Below are 18,028 nucleotides of genomic sequence, written 5' to 3'. Positions count from 1 at the left end.
TGTCCTAGCTCAGTAGGCTCAGACAAGCCATCGCCCACCAAGCTAATCACCTCTTACGCAGACCAAGATAAAAGCTAGCCGCCCGTACCTTGCTGTGGGCCTCCAGCTGAACAGAATATTCCCCTACCATGGGTTTAATTAACCAGCCATAAGCAGTCTCATGCTGGAGGTTCTTAATGTAGGTGTGCACCAAAGGATATGCGGAACATTATTGAACACCAAGCCTTTGTGCATTAGAATACCGGTTTCCACACTTAAACCAACAAATAAGATGTTACTACTTTGCAAGTAGTAAGAAGGATTTTCAGTGACATCAGCGACATTGACACTGAGTGGCCCGGGTACAAACAAACCAATCAGTTGCCATGGAGATGGAGAGGTAAAGAAAAGCAGGAGAAGAGGCATAGTGTTGGGTACACAGATGCACTAACACTCAAACAGCTGAAAGTGTTTCATGTATCACTGAATGAAAAGTACAGAAACCTTAAAATGTCCTGCTGTCACACCTAACTGTCCCTCAGCTCCCTCAAATAGGCAGAGCAGGGATCACATGACTGCGCACAGTGTCAGGTTAACACATTTGGGATGTTGGTTGTGTGTGCACTTTACATAGCCCGTAGTGTCACCAACACCAGTGCGCCTGCCTCTCGGCCTGTCTGTCTCTCCTCCTGTCTGTCTCTCTGCTTGTCTGCTTTTCTCCAAGCCTGTGGGGACTATTGGCTTTACCTTATGTGAGCTCTCTGTGCTCGAGTTTAGGGATGGAATGAAGGCGCCATTTAGTTTTCATAACAGTCTTATGGTAGGCTGTAATTACCACTATTATTAATCAGATACCAATCAAGAAATTATGAGAAAGAACCTACTGAAGAAGAGATTACAATCTCAGTGAGACTTACCTACTAAAATAAATAATAAATAAATGCATTTGAAAATGCATTTGACAAGAGACTGGGTGGGGCTGTGTGCACATTTTTGTATGTCTAGAGAACAGTGATGCAGGTGGTGTGCACGTGTGTGTGTGTGTCCGTACTTGGGTGTAGGGTTCTTACTGCTACTGCATAAAGTGCACTTTAGTGACTGACTTAAGCTTCAGAAAACAACTCCACCTCCCTCTTCCTCTATTGAATACACAAACAGACAGACAGACACAGAAACACGCACACACATGCACACACTGTCTTTCACTTTGGTCTTTTCACCCAAAGGAGTCTCATGTTCTCACATCTCAGCAGGGTGGACATGGAAACATTTCTGTCAGGCATTGAGGTGAACAGCCTGCTACTGGTCCTGCCAGTCAAGGAGGACTCTGTCCTGCCTAATAAAGGCATGTTCTGTCACTGTAACATAACCGAAGTATTACAGCACATTATCATATCTTAGTGGCAAAATAGTATGGAATTCAGGAGAAGGAAGGGATTTGAGAGGAAGTGTGGGGGTGGGTGGTAGCAAAAAGAATGTCTGTGTGCGTATGTTATGTATGCATGGGTAATGAGGGTGGAGCTGCCATCTCTGATTGACAACTTTGGTCCTGGATCCAGCTCCTCTCATGGTGTAGTCGAGATTCTGAAGCAGACTGGAAAGTAAACAGCTTTTTCTCCACTCTTCATCCATCCACCTTTTGTGCTCCGCCTGCCTTCTCGCTGAATGGTTTTCACCATTGAGCTACGTAATGTCTACAGAACATGAAATATGAAAAGAATGACCGGGAATATGAAAAATGACCGGGGACGGGCTCTCCAACACAACACAAATGAAAACATTCCGTGTTGTTTTGACAAGTCGGACGGCACTTTAAATTTTGCAGGGATGGGTCAGAAAGCAGAAATGAGCAGAGTGTTAAAGCCATATTCTGTTTACTGTCAAATGACAAAACCTTATAAAGGGAGTTACGCTTAAAACAAGAATCAAGAAAGGATCAAATCAATTTACAATATTATAATCAACCATCTAGCAGATGGTTATATAGGGTTATATAGGTTCCTTTAATGAAATTGCAGAGGTCATTCCCTTCTCTGGCTGTTGAATTTTCAACACATTCAAACCTTTGAAAACCGAGAGGAATTCCCAAAATCTCTGTAAGATTATTTTATATTATTCTTGTCCCCACCACTGTCAAAACCTGTTATAATGCCATAACCTGTTCACACGGAGCCGGAGTTGAGGTGTCCGTCGTCAGCATTTCCCTCATACTTGGAAGTTGGCTGAAGACCCTCGCTAGGACGGACTCTGCGGCTTTGAACGAGGAGAGCTGCATGTGGCACATTAAAGGCTGAACGCTCTTTACCATCTGTTTACACAATCCGCATGTACTCCGTGAAAGCACGAGTTATGAATGATTTATTCATACGTAGCCCACATAGTCAACAAATTACTGTGTGCTTGGGCAGAACTCCCTGAGGTGCCCCACTTTTTTGACAGCCAGTGTGAGTCCAAATGGTTGAGCAAATGGCTCTTCAGATGGACAGTACCTGTCACTGTGTTACGCGTGTCCCACCCTTTTGAGTTTGTGCCTGGAGCATGTACTGTATCTTTAACTTTTATGCTGCATCGATCATATATTATTTTTATGATTAATCAATTTGGCACAATAATATTAATAGCATAATCAATAAAAGAATGCAATAATTTTTAAAAAAGAATAAAAAACAATAATAGATTTAACATTTAATTTAGTTTTTCTGCCTTGCCTTGATATACCCAAACAAAGATTTGGTTAAAGAAATCCAGTGTAAATATTAGCAGCATCTCGAAAAGAAACAATTTAATGACTAAACATCAGCTCAAACAGGACCTAATCATCATAGTTAAAGTCTCCTGCAGAGCACAGGTAGCTTTTCAGATGCACTGTGGCTACATACTGAAAAGTTGTACCAAAGTTGCTGTGATGTAGCTTACACTTGGAGCCACAGGTGTGCCATAAGCAGCATTTTGTATAATACAGGGTTACGTAACCTGTCGGAAGCCTGGTGTGCATTTGAATCTCAATTTCTGCTACTCTCACACAATATCCCTTAACTTCAATGACTTCACTCTATACCCCTTCATTGGACACATTCATGCTCATACTGAGCAGCTTCTAACAGTCCATATTCTGCTTATCTCTAACCCATTAATATTACTGCTAACAGGCTGCTCTGTTCTGCTGACAGCTATTTACTGCTATTTTAACTTGTTTTTTTCTATTTTTGCCTAGCGTTGTATTATTTTCTGCACACTGTTTATACTTTCAAGGCTTGTGTTTTCCTGCTTCCATTAGGAATAATTTACCAAAAACATCTTTTAGTACACAATGCAGCCTGTTTGTGTTTGTATGTGTTCATCTGGTGCAGTGGGTCTTTTTGACATTATTATTAAAATAAGATAAATAAATTAGGGTTGATAAGCTATTCTAACAGATTTAATGTAGCATTTATCATGAAAGCATTTTTTTTTTGACAAACTAGTCTACACGAAATCGTATCATATAAGCATTTTAAAATCGCATTTTAGTTGCAATTTTATTGATCTAAAATTTATTTACATATTTATTTTGAAAAGGATTAAACATATGATGCTGTAACTATTTTCCCACATCCTGAATAGATTTATTCAACCTCATTCTGAGTGAAGGTGCATAACAACAGGGGCAAGGGTACACTTATGCACCTGTTTTAATTTGCAGTGTTATTATGTTATTCCACAGCCTTTCCCACTCAGAGTTCTAAAAGAGGTTTTTTTTTCCTCACAAAATGAGTTCCAAGTATGGTTGCACAGACAATTTATGCGTAGCTGAATAAACTACTTTTTTAATTGTCCACAGAACATGCTTGTGTTCTATTTCACTGTGCCACTCTTTTACCTCAAAGTCGGCTTGCATACCACACGTCGGCACATTTAATCAGTGGCACGCTTCAGCCGCTAATCAAACCAGAATATCACCAAGATGGGAACAATTCAACAGCGCAATGCTAAACCTTCATTATCCATACACAGGATCAGCTTGCTATAAGCGATGGGGAGGATTTCCAGCAACAAATACAGACCAGACCACTGTCTTCATAAACAAAGGACCACGGTCTCTGCAAGCGCGTTCTCTTTTAGTTCCTAAAATGCTTGCATATCTCTGCCAAAATTCCATCCTCATCCCTGTTTGCCAAGCTTTGTCCTGCAGGGTAACCTGCATCCCCCCGAGCGGACCTGTAATGACCACTACCTTAATCGCAAAGCCAGCTGCGCTCCCGATTGGAAAAGCTCCACTTCACAAAGGTATCACACAAGGAAATCACATTTTTGCAGCCCTCACATTTCTGGCGGGGGGGGGGGGGGGGGGGGGTTAAACACATCACGGTTTATCACCGTCCGAGAGACGAGACACAGCCGCATGACCCAGGCCAACAGAAAGCTGGATGAAACTATTGTCATCTGACAATAGAACCAAAAGTCCCTTATAAGCATTTATCCAGTCCTACCCACCATAAATATTGCAGTGTGGCTTGGTTATGACATTGTTATTGAAAACAACTAGAACAGATGAAGGGGAAGTAAATACATTTTATATCATGCTAAACAAGATGCAAACTTGAGGCGAACAGGCTTCTGGCAGCATTAGCCGCGTCTTTGATTTTACACTTTTGTCAAGCATGACGCAATTTCACCGCACTGCCTCAATTTACGTGGTCTGCGATCATTTAAGATGGAGCCGGCGCGATGCGTTGCCTGCAGTCTGAGCCACTGCACAGCTCTTCCACCCGCTGACGCTATCGCTGAGGTCAGCGTTCACGGAATGAATCTCCTCGGTCTCAGCCAGCTCGCTGTGCCACACAGAATACCTGGCCAAACTGAACTGACGTCATAAGGCGGTAAAACAAACAGAATAATAAAAAAAACCTTTCCATTTCTAAAACTTCGACTGGCCATTCATTCAAACCAGCCCCTCATTTTACATAGTTTCACACCATCTATATCACTATCTCTCTTGACCTCTGAACTGGCGTTACTGCTGCGGCTGTTCTGTTGTGACGGAGTGCTGTCCTGCCTTCTCGGTCTGGGCAGCTGTAAGTCAGTGAGCTCATACGAGAAGGGAAGCCATAACCATGATGAATGCAGATGAGCGGAGAAGCAGTGAAGGGTACAGGGAATCACCTGCTGCTAATTACTGTCAGCAATAGGCCGGATCATTTGTTCCGCAGAACCTTTCCACTGTTGGCCCGCCATCTTCCCGTCTCATCCATCCATTTGTCACTTGAACATTTCTCATCCCCTTTTCCTCCTCACCTTTAACCTTTTGTTTCACTTTACCTATTTTTAGAATGGCCGATATTAGCTATATTCAGTCACTATTGTGATACATCACTTCCTCCTAACCTTTTCAGAGCATATTGGGGTATCAGTACTAAAACAACTACAAGTTTAATAAAAATAAAAAAAAGTGACTAAGACTTAATATGGAGAGACTACAAACCACATTCACTGATGTCACTGTCAAGTAAAGACTACAAAATCACACCAAGCAGCTTACTGGATGTTTAGCTAGTACACCGTGTTCCAATTTCTTAGCATCCCTCGAAAACTATTATAATACGTAGTGTGTATTTTTCAAGCATCATGATATTATACTTTTGCCATATTGCCTGCCTCTATGTTTACCTCTCACTTTCTCTTGAATGCACATGCTGATAGGTGTTGAGGTCACACCCACCTGCAGTCTCCTTCACTGAGGAAGCATGGAATGGGCATGGCCTCATCTGGGACACCCCCCTTCAAGGGGAGCAGTAACAGAACTGAATGGGCTCGGCAACATTCCAACTCTGGTTTCCACTCTGGTTCTCACAATTATGGGAGCTGCTTCCTTTGTAAAGTCATAGGCTGTTTCTCCTACTAACTCATGGTGCAGTAAGTGCAAATTTCTAAACCTTTGGAAGGTTGTTAAAAATGCAGCTTGATTGTTGATTTTTAGCTCAACTTTGCCACAGATAAGGCTTTCCTTTTTGTCATTCCAGAAGTAACAACTTCTTGTCTTTTGTGGGCTTGGCAGAGGTCTCAGAGGCAGGTGGAGATGAAAAATGTTTACCATGTTTGAATTGTGGATCTGAAAATATATTAGAGGAAATACATTCTATGACCCCTATAGTAGATACCTGTTTAGAATGGGAAGTGTTACATATTTCATACATTCACACACACAAGCAAAGAGCCCTCACACCACCACAGCACAGTGTGAAAATACACAGACACGACACCTGAGGACCCACATCCCATAAACCCCTTACCATGAAAAGCATCCCAACAAAACACACAATATACAATTACAAAACATAAACTTTAAACTACAAAGGTCTTCATTCATCTCTCTCTCACACACATGCACACTTACGTACTCACACACACACACACACACGCCATTTAAAGTCTTGAATAGTAGCACTTAAATCCCAGTCCCATTTCCATAAGCACTGTCTCCAGATAAGACTTAGGTGCGTAGCGTCGGCCTAATGCCACTCCAAGCTTATTTAACGTGCTGAGAGGAACCATATGTGCCTGGTTATGCATTTAGCAGTGCGATTCAGACAATATTCAGTAATACCATTCTGACCAGCACTCTCCACTCCCTCATGAGACAAGCTTTTAGTGTGTAGGGAGCACCAGTGGAACAGAGGTTTTCACCAGAACACAGTCTTCTCTATAGAGGTTTCCAGAAGGAAAAAACACAAAATCCAAACTTGCATACGGTTCCACTCTCCAGGTAATGAGTGCGATTTCCCCTCATCCTGATGGTTACAGAGCCCAAAAATGCCCAGTGTTTGTCATCCTCTGTGATCTTATCACTTCTCCAAGAATAAGACAAACCCATATTTTTTTCTTCTTTAAATTAAACTAATTTCTGCTCATCTCAAGCAGGGTCTCTTCTTGGTCTCCCAAGATCTCGAAAAAGGGCCAACAAGTCTTACAAGCTTGGGATTTGAGACTTAAATGTAATGGAACTTCGGCTGTGCGTGACAGTTATCGATCTAAATGGACATATTTAACTAGTGCATCATCAAAACATGCTCGAACTGTGTCTTTGGGGGTGGGGTGTGTTAAAAAGGGTAGAGGCTTCTATGGACACAGGGAGATGGGGCGAGGGTTTTGTTCTTCCCCTCTTTCTCTCCCTCTTGCTCTGTTTCTCCCTTAAAAGAACAAGTGCATTTAGAGCCCTGCAACTAGCATTTATGTTACACAAATGTGTGGCTTATACAACATGACATGTGCTTCGTCATTTTAACTAGCAACAGGAAATGCAGACAGCTGTGCTTTCAGGAGGATTAAAGATCCCGGCGGTGTACTGTTACGTTTGCTGCCTGGAACAGTGGACCTGTTTGCTGGAAAGCCTGGGTTCTAGACTAGTGGTGGTTGCTACTCCAGCGTTTGCTGGTGTCAGAAGTGGGACTGTACTGTAAGGTCATTGGGAGCACCAGCTTGAACAACTGGTGAGGGGCGTGGCTGTGCCCAAGGGTGAAAGTTGGATGGATGAGGGACCATCACCCCCAAAGGAGAGGGTAGTGTGATGGAGTCCATCACTCAGGAAGGTTAAATGGGTGCACTGGCTACAGCGCCAGTGAGCTGGCTCTTTAGTCTGGTGGTCGGAGCACATGTTTACCACATGTAAGTCCTGGGATTGAGACCAGGTATGGCTGCTGCCCTCAGCCTTCAACACAGCAGTGTTAACATAAAAATGACCTACGGGAAGTTCTGAAAGATAGCTGCTTCATGTCCTAATGAATCTGGACTTTGAAGACTTTTGAGGTCCTCTGAGGAAATCACATTAACTTTTTTTTTTTTCTTTGACAGGGTTAGTTATATCCATTTAAAAGTGTGGTCTTTCTCAATAAAATACAGAATTGTAGCACAAACTCCACTCGGTGATATTCCACCATTGTATGATGGTCTTCTCTCTGTTGGCAGTGTTGAGGCAAAATAAATATACAGCTCTTGTGTGTCTCACAGATCTTCAGAATTTGGGCTCAAGTTTATCTGCAAGCAAACACAGGATGGAATATGTAAGTGTGACCATATGCAGATTGGCCATCACTCATCACAACAATTTTACACAATTGCCCGGTGCAGTGTGTGGCTGTTTGCACACTTTGAAACGATGTCATGTCTTGCCAAGTTACAGTGGTCAGTGTTCCCTCTCGAATGAACATTAAGGTCCTGTATTCCCAATCATAGCAGAAAAGTGCTGTAGCTATAAACACAAATTTGTACTTTGCCTCTCTCTTTAAAAGGCAAGCAGATCTGGGTAAAATAATTCAGTTTACAATCCTTTATCGGCAGAGAAGCCAGCTAACCACCCAAACATAGCAAAGCTCCTGGGTGTTAACTATAGATGGTAGTGTGAAGGTTTATTTTGGGCAAAGGTTGTTGGAGCGTATATTCCCAAAAAACATGTCTAATCATGTTCTATAAGCATGCCTATTCTAGTCCAAGAGAAGCGTCATAAGCTCTGTTTCTCTAAGCATTTTTGCCTTATCTTCACTTTGCATTGAGGAGTCCCTCATAGTAGCGTTAACACAAATCATATTCCAGGAAACTATAAAAATTATTTATATTTATAATGCACCACTGTAATACGCCAGGCCTTGAATATGTGCTTAGGTAAGATGTCTTTATATCAAGCTGAAACAATTAAATGAAGCTCTTTATTGGCAAGGCCTAATGTGAGGTGTCCTTCACTCATGCGGAGTAGGAAGGGCTCAGTGTTTAGCTCTCCAGATTTCCTATTTCCTTCAGCACTCTTGATTAGCTGCTCATGCTAATGGAGAATTTCCTGTGTTAAAAAAAAAAAAGCCCTTCAAACAAACCGAGACAGGGCGATGCTAAATTATACATAAACAGCCCTGTCACGACATCCCTGATATGAAGAAGAGAGAAATCCGAATTTTTTTTGGCCATATGGAAATGTTGTCTTTAATAATTTTTCCCATTGAAAGCTTTAGGTTAATGCCTGACATAGATTAATATACACCAAAGTAATTTCTGTTACTCTATCTGACTGACTCCTGGGTAACATATGGTAAGATCTAAAGTGATACAATACAAATAAACTTGTCAAAACCAATGAACCGCCCAGGTTCATTTAATATAAGGCTGCAGAATTCATTGAATTTTCAGATTAAGCCAACTTTATCTTCCACTTTTTTAGTGCCATACCATGACTGACTGGTCTTGTCCAATAAACACACAGAGGCCTTTCAGTAGGCTTGCAGCATTACAGGCATACCCATCTGATTTACCTCCAAATTTTATCCAAAGTGACTTACAATTATGACTGAGCACAACTTGAGCAATTGAGGGTTAAGGGCCTTGCTCAGAGGTCCAACAGTGGCAGGGCATGAACCAGCAACCTTCAAATAACAAGTCAAGTGCCTTAAACCACTGAGCTACCACTGTTCTGAGCTTAGAACAGTTGCACAACAGCCACATACAGTCCCACGTTCCAGAGTGAAGGAGGACCCCACTGTCAGATTAGATTAGTCAGGACCCTGCTGTCAGATTAGATTGGCTTGCTGAGGGGCCATCAGAAATCAGGTGCAGGTTGCAACAGCACAGCACCTGTGAATGGAAGCAGCATGTCACGTAGCTGCTGGTCCTCACACACTTTAATCCTTCCAGAGTGGTGCACTGTCCCTCCCCCATTCCTCAGTGTTCTCCTCTCTTCGGAGCTCTTCACCAGCCCCATGTAATGCACCTCTTATGCACAACCACTACGGAGAATTTTCACTCTCCGTAGAGTCCTCTTAGTCCCACGACTGTCATTCTGTGCTTTTTTTCTCACCCCTCCCTTATTTTCAAGGGCTACGACAAACTCGCTCGGAAGCTCACTTCCTGGCAATTAGCCAAATGTTCCCATGGCAAAGCAATGGAAATCGCGCAGTAAACAGAGGGACTGCCGCGCCGCGAGCACCCCCATAACTCACAGCTGGGGCCCATAGCTTCACGCTGACTCCGAGAGGCGCGTTTCCTTCCTTTGAAGGACAGAGGCACAAGCTTGTAAACTCATTCCCACTTTAGATGCTCTCTGAAAACCATGCTGAGAAAATTCTGAAGGGGACAGATATGGAATGGGTCAGGAAAGAGGGAGCAGAGAAAGGTTTACGAGACACGAAGAGAATGCAGAGTCTGAGGGGAGCAGTTGCGTGATCTGAGATCAAAGTCTGGCCTAACCTCAATGATGAGGAGCTTTTCCTGAGTCGTCATGGGGATTGTGTGAACACTCTGAAGTGGCATTTCCCAACACATTCAGCTTGCCCCCAAAATCGTCAAACAGGGACCAAGCTGAATGGGGGGGGGTGTTAGCATGTTAGTCCATGAAGGTCCTCACAGGATCATCTTCAGTGTGTAGCACTGGTCTTTTGGCACTCACTGTTAAAATATTTCATTAGTACAAACTCCAAAGGCATGAATCTCAGCCGTGATTCTGATCAAAAGTTCTCAATTTTTAACTTGGCAACATAGATTTCCCTGTTTACTGAAGAAAAATGATTGTTGCCATTATTCCACGGTGACCAAAAAATGTGAACGAACCCAGTTGTCTTGCCAAGAGATGGCCAGCTGTTTCTGACCATGACTGCTCAGGGAAAACATAGGGGAAATGTTTTGGCTTGAAAATGGGTAGAGACACAGAGTGGGGTGGGGTGGGGTGTTAGCGGATATGGAAATGAACAACCATCACATCATCTCAGATGACTCATCTATTCACTTTAATAACCAGAATTAAATACATACAGCTTTGAAATTGATTCCAATGTCACATGCACATTTCGGTGTAAATACCCACCCTTACACACACAACCAGTATGAATTTACTTTAATATTCAGGCCAATTAATTCAAATGTAACTCTTAATCAGTACAATTTACACATACAAAGAATTATGTTTGTTTTAATTCAACAAAGCTGTGTGAGGTTCCCGCCCTCATGGAAATACTGCAGAACTCCTCACTGTCACTGTTAGCAAGGACTTATTCATTTATTTGTTTTAATATGATCTCTGCTCAGGCAAGGTTTAGACTTTCAAGGGTTAGAAGACTTCATTAAATTAATATAATACGATGAAATCGATTTCTAAGATGATTTCTGTTGCAGATACCCAATATATACAACCTGTGCTAAGTGGAACTAGGAGCATGTAAGGCTCATAACTGTAAGGTTCTTCAGATCTGGATTTCTTCTTTACTACACAAGGGGGCTGACCTGGAACTGACATAATTCAATCTCCCTAATATAACATTGCTTGAGCCAAGACTAACACACTTTAGTTTGGAGTTCCAGCGATCTACCCCCTTAATTTTGTCAGTGTCATCTATAAAAGTTCACTTCACCATACACAGTCTGAGAAATATTCCTATTCAAGCTTTCAAGTGCAGTTTAGGTGTGACTCTTGCTTGGTCTTGAAATGGGCGATGAAGTGATCCAAAGTAATGTGTGCACATACAGACATGCATACATAGATACATTCACACATGCATTATTTAACTGCATTTGATTTTTTTAGTTTTAATGCAATTAACAACTTTTTTTTAAAATCATGCTTGGAAATGCTTATCAGAGGAACAGTCATTTTCAAACACTGGTCTAATAGAACCAATCTTTCTTGATTGACGTTCCGCTTACTACAGTGCCTTTTGATTCACGAGGAATAGATATTCACTTTTTACTATGGTTGTAACTTTCTCTATAATAACCTAAGAAACAGCTCAATTTCTGATGGAAGTAATTAAATGATACACACAAGGGTAACACTGTATTGAGGAAATGTTAATGGGGGATTTAGAAATGCTACATGCAAATGGCCTTAAAACATCCCACCTAGCATAGATTTATCTGTCTTTTGCCTATTATCGTTTAGATTTGGCTTTATGATATTTTAAAGACTTCCAAATGCAGTCATGGTCCAGTTACATTATTGCTCACTGAACTAAATAAGTACTGTATGTTCCTGGAAGAGCTCTTAGACAGGTGATACTATCTACCTGAATACAGAACGGCAAGTCAGTATTTTCTTCGTATAGCTTTAAGCTTTGGAGTTCCTTTCCAAGTGACCCAAGGAGCCTTGATGATCTAGACACATTAAAGAGGAGGGAACAGACCTACCTGGTTCAATTAGCTCTTAATCACCCTGTGATTTCCAGGTTAATTACAAGAATTTAAATTAAAGTCTTTAAGAATTTACATTAAAGTTACACTGTTTTCTGCTCCTGTAATTATTTTTTTTTCTATTTTATCTTTTATTTTCACTTTGCTTTACTAATTGTTATTTTCTATTTTATTATATGTCCAATAAATTACTTTTCTGAAGATTATTGCAAACCTTGTTTTAAAAAGTGCTATATAAATTATTATTACTACTACTATTATTATTATTATGAAATGGTTTAAATTTCCTTCTTGGATTATCTTGCTTTTGACTTGGGTCAGTATTCCTTTGGATATTGTTTGCTTTGTAAATTCAGTTTACTAGATTTTCAGAAGGGGTTTTTCATCTACAATTCAGATAAGAAGAAAGAATAGGGTAAACACATCTCTGGGATTAGCATGAGAGAAACATCTTATGACAACTGCCAAGCAGGTCTAGCTCTTTTGAAACCTACACATACCACTGGCACAACAGGTGTGTGTAGGAAGCACAAGTGTTGTTCAAAGAACTAAGACGAAGGAACAGGTTGTTCAAAACACAATGGTGTTTAAGCAAACAGATGAGAGGGTAAACCGTAAAGAACCTATTTATAAGATAGTGAAGTTCACCTGTCCTTACTTTTGACAAGGTTTAATGTGATGGTTCAAGAGCATTAAGAGCGTTACGGCTCATCATTGTGAACTGCCACACTGCAGGCAGCCACTGACTCTTATCGATGTATATTTGTTCATGGTTTCAAAAATAGATTCTCAACAGGCCTTCTTCCGCCCCTTTCTAGTCAAATTTAAGAAAGTACTAAGAAAATAGGATTAAAGAGCGAGACTGTGATTTTAATAACACCCTTGTGTCTTGTGGGGAGATTTCTAAGCGCCCTACACTCTTAGTAGGGGTAGGAGTTGTTCGTTCTTATCAAATAAGATCGCCCCTAGCTGCCAATCATGGAAGCAACGATCTTCAAAAACCTAATGCCACATTCCACATTAGACGTCCGTTCCGCCTCGCTTGAGTGACCAAGACTCAAGTTTAATTCTGAATTGAATCACTTTCTGTTCATAGCTCCATACAGCTGACCTTCAATCTGCAATCTAGCTGCTTCATTCCTACACTTCCCATGTGAACTAAGAGGATCCCTCCCTGCACTCTGCATGGGAAACAGAGCCTCACTTGGGGCTAACAGGACAGCCCCCCCCCACCCCATCCGCTCAGGGGCCCACTGCCCATCAACACGTCCAGCTATGCAATTCTCCTCCAGTGCCCTCTGGACCAGCACCATGCCAGCCATGCCACCTTCTCACGCATAGACTAATAACCACCTGCCAAGCCTGTCAACCCCAATACTAGTGGCTGCTGTGTCTACTGGCAACATTAACTCTATACATAAGACACAGACACCCACACACCCACCCATCCACCCACACACACACACACACACACACACACACACACACACACACACACACACATGGGTTATAAATACATAGAAATATGTGCATGGGAATAACAAGGCTTCCAACTCCTTCAAAGCAGTATAAAGGAATACCTAAAGACAGACAGGAACCCTTGAGTTGTGACATAAGGATTTCCTGTTTCACAAAACAACACACATACAATGTAAATAAAAAATATTTACTCTGCAGAAGTCTGGTTTACATCCAGTTAAATTCTCATTACTGTGTAAGGTTGCCCTTGAAATAATTTTAACAATTTTATGTTTTGATCTGAAAACAAAATGACCCAAGCCAAACTAGCTGTCAGGTTTTAAAGCATTATTTTAGTATACAAACCAGTGTCATTTATTTTATTAATAAATGTTAAATATCACCAGATATCATGAATCTGTGATAGCTTTGAAAAATCCAGCTGCTAGAAAAAGGCATTCTGTTATATTTTACTGAAATGAGAGAGAGAAAGAACAGTTAGAGAAAAATGCAAGTCATGTCTGGCTTTTAGTGTTCAGTCCAATTAAAGCCATGACAAGCCCAGATGCTTCTTTTAATATTGACACAGTCCACTGTTCTAATACACTATTACCCAGGTCACTAATGGACTTACAAACTAGACCTATAAAATACTGAAAATGGCATATAATATATTTCATAGTCTAGGTAAAGGATGTAAAATGATCATAACAATGCTTACTTCCCTTGTTGATTCTATAGGGGTTTTACAGAGCTCACATGCCTTGATCAGACAATATTTATTAAAGTGTCCCATCCCCCCCCCCACTTTTTTATAAAATAAACACTAAGGTCACAGAATAACCAACACATTGATTGGATGTGTTACTGCACACAGAAAATGTGTTTATAAAAAAACTGCTGTGTTTATAATACAACAAAATCAAAAATAGAAATGAGCATTCCATGCATAGTGTCTGTTAGTTACGTCTGAAACCAACACCTACACTTCACAACTTCTTTACGGCTTATAGTATCAAAAGAATGTCAGGAATTCATAGCATGAAAAGAATTTTGCATGAATCCATTTTTAAGGCACAATGGGATTGAAACAGAAAAAAAGAATCTGGCAGAATTCAATAGCTTGAGAAAAGCGGAGATCTCCCAGTGACTCAGCCAAAGAGCCGACCCAAACTTCACTGCGACGCCTGGGCTGGCACTGAAATGCACCATTCTTCCTCTGCTTGGAAGCCTGGGCCAAAATTCCTTTGGAGTGTAGTGAAAGAGTGATCAATCACGACGAGAGCATCTGGTAGGCATTGTCACTGCTAAAAACAACCGTACCTGCTGCTGTTCGAGAAGAGCACTAGATGGAGCGCGGCCATCTTCATTTAATAAAAGTCAAGAAGAAAAGGAAGTGTTGCATAATTGTGTTCATGTTTGTTCATGCAAACCACAAACCAGGGAGCAAAAATACATTTCTGTGCAATGTGCGTATGAGACAAAAGTGTCTTTTTGCTTAATACATCAGAGGGTTGACTTGCTAAACTCTAATCCCAAAATAAACTTAAGAAATGAAACGGTGGTTAAAAGGCAAATCCAGGACAGAATTCCAATAAACTAGGTATATGGTGTTAAAAAACATATTTGTCAAAAGGAACTACATGACAGGCATTGCAAAGCTTGAGGTTAAATTAGTCGAGAACTTTGCAATCACACTATATTCAACCTATACTGTGATGTACAGTCCATTATGTAAGTCCATTAATTGATGATTATGCATATCTACATTTAGAAGAAATTATGACAGGACAGAGAATGAAAGAGATTGGAACTCGTCATCTCTTTGTACACAGTCAGATCTGGGTGCAGTGCACTCGTTGCTCAAAGGTCCAAACCAAGCACATAAGTAATAGATGATGTAATGTACTCACTGTTGCCAAACAGGCCCTGGAGGCGGTGCTACAAGGCCCGCAACTGCAGAAGTGTTCGCTAGCCAATTTCCAGTTTGTTTCATAGCTATTAGGGCAACAAATTAATTGTTTGCCACAAATGTCACTTTTAGTCTTTCACTTTTTTTCTAGTTTGTGTAAGAGACTGACTGTACTAACTGTAACCCTTCGTACTAAATCTTTGAACAAGGACTGTATTAATACATGCACTTTTAATTTTATGGCATAATTTGCTAGCAGTGGTAAAAATATTTCTAATTTCACATGTGAAAATAAGTTCACAACTGATAACTCCTAAATCCATAAGTTCACAGTCAGAGAGTAATTACTGCATTTATTTAAAAGCCGACTTTTAGTTGTTGGAGAAGGATTTTAAGTATCAAAACAGCATGAGCTGAACTACTTCGCAGATGTATTTTGCATAAATGTGGTTGTTACCATGACGCAACAGCCCATATTGACCATTTAAAATCTTTCATTCATCAGTTCTGGGCATATCACATTCGGAATTACTCCATAACCGAGGCATAAGAAATCTCACCGTGACATTTTCACGTTTGCACAAACCCCTCTTTGCCACTACATTCAGAAGAGTTCACCACCACCCACCACCATGTACCCAAACAGACACTACCGCCTGACTCCATAAACCAGATTTCATCAGGACAAGGATTTGAGGTTTAGCACTGCTGCAACAACTCTTCCCAGCCTGTGAAAAGGGACCAGGGTTTCAGGTCCTATACAACTGCGTGTGAGTGAGTGAGTGAGTGTTTATGCGTGTGACAGAGAGAGAGTTGCTAAGTCAGAAAGGAAGGAAATACATGATGACAGCTCGCTTAGAGAGCTGTGCCCAGAGGAGCGGGCAGGCCAGTGGCACGGTTGAGTTTCGTCTCGATTGTTCTTCCTGATTGTTGGCGTGAGTTGCAAGTCAGATAAGTATCTATTATTTTTAGTGCTATGAGCGAGGGGCAGGGACAGAGCTGCCTTTGCATTGTTTTTAGTGTGGGCGACACTTACTAAAGAGAGGAATGTGGTTGTGAAGCTGCTCAGTAACAGGGCAACCACCATAATACACTGTAATCTCACATCAGATCAGAGTGTCATATCTGATTAATGACCAAACAGGATCAAAGAGTTGAGTGGACCTCAGAATGTGTCTGTAAATACTAACACATCTTTTTTTTTTCTTTTTTTTTTTTTTTTAAATCTTCACTTTAGGTCCTTACTCTGCAATATAGCATTACTGTGTCGGAAGAATGTACAGAAAAATCTAGATCATTGTTATGCTTGTTGTAGTTTTGGGTACATACAGTGCCAGTCAAAAGTCTGGACACACCTGACTGAATGTATGTTTTCGTAGTCTGAAAGGTATTTTAATCTCATGGTTAATGCTTAAAGTTGCTTATAAGACAAATATAAACAAAGAAAATTGATAGCCTATATATTAACTGAATTCCAAAATATATAAAACATATAAAAATACAATTACAAAATATATAAATATATAAAGTAAAAAATTTAATAAAATGTGAAAATGAACTGAATTTTGCCCCCCCTCAGCAAACAGTTTTCATTCAGAACGTTGGTACCTCACCTTACAAGTACCCAGCATATTAAGGCTGACAAAAAAAAGTACAAAAAAAATTAAAAACTATCATAGATTACTGCGTCATTACGAAAAAAAAAAGAGTGTGTCATCAAAGCAAAGCAAGGCTCCTTTGAGGAATCCAGGAAATAGTAAAAATAAACAAAGATTAGGTGTGTCCTACTTCTGACGGGTTGTGTATGAGCTATTAGTAGTAGCAGCATGTGATTTTATCCACAAGACACTGCTGGCAAACTGACCTGAACACAGTCTTATTGACAGGTTCTTGGTTACAGCATGTGAATTTGCTGAATTTACTTTCTAAGCAGTTACCTAAAGTGCAGCGCAGATCAAAGTACCAGCAGTTTTATCAGCAAACAGCCTAGTCTAGTCAAGGGATGACCAGTCTAGTCATGGGATAGTGCAAAAATCATCTCTGATCTCTCCAGATAAAAAAACCAAAGGAATCAAACATCTTAGAACTCAAAAGCTCTTTAAGTACATACGGTATGAAACAAATCCAGCCTTATGTGACGGGTGCACAGTTTTCAAGATTATTTTAACTGCCGCTGTTTTTGAGTTTTTGAGAGAGGCGACTGATTATTATATCTATCTGTTCACTCAGAAGGCATCTGATCATTTAAAGCACTTTTAAAAAGTTCTCTTAAAAAATATTGAGTTAGTGGAGTAGCTGATTTGTTATAATGTGCCTGCGTATAATATACAGATACGGTCCACGGCATTACTTACCACAAACACCCCTCCCCAAGCAAAGCAATGCCTGTGAGAGAGAGAGAGAGAGAGAGAGAGAGAGAGAGAGAGAGAGAGAGAGAGAGAGAGAAAGAGAGCGTGTGACAGAGACAGACTGAGGTGGGAGGGAGAGAAAGAGTGGGCGGGAATAAGAGAGGGAGAGAGGGAGAGACGGAGAGAGGGAGGCGTA

General features: G+C 40.8%; 1 long non-coding RNA gene across 1 annotated transcript in view; it reads right to left on the bottom strand.

Moving 5' to 3' along the window:
* Positions 1 to 17,964, bottom strand: part of LOC145652598 (uncharacterized) — a 43,002-nt gene extending 25,038 nt beyond the window's left edge. Inside the window, exon 1 of the long non-coding RNA XR_014118868.1 lies at positions 17,839 to 17,964. This is a non-coding gene — a long non-coding RNA (uncharacterized LOC145652598). The remainder of the gene's footprint in view (positions 1 to 17,838) is intronic.
* Between the last annotated feature and the right edge of the window lie 64 nt (positions 17,965 to 18,028).

This window comes from Electrophorus electricus, chromosome 20 (genome assembly GCF_041902795.1).
Source record: "Electrophorus electricus isolate QZ-2024a chromosome 20, ASM4190279v1, whole genome shotgun sequence".
Classification (NCBI taxonomy): Eukaryota; Metazoa; Chordata; class Actinopteri; order Gymnotiformes; family Gymnotidae; genus Electrophorus; species Electrophorus electricus.
Note: the sequence above shows the minus strand (reverse complement) of the source record. Positions and strands in the feature narration are given on the sequence as shown.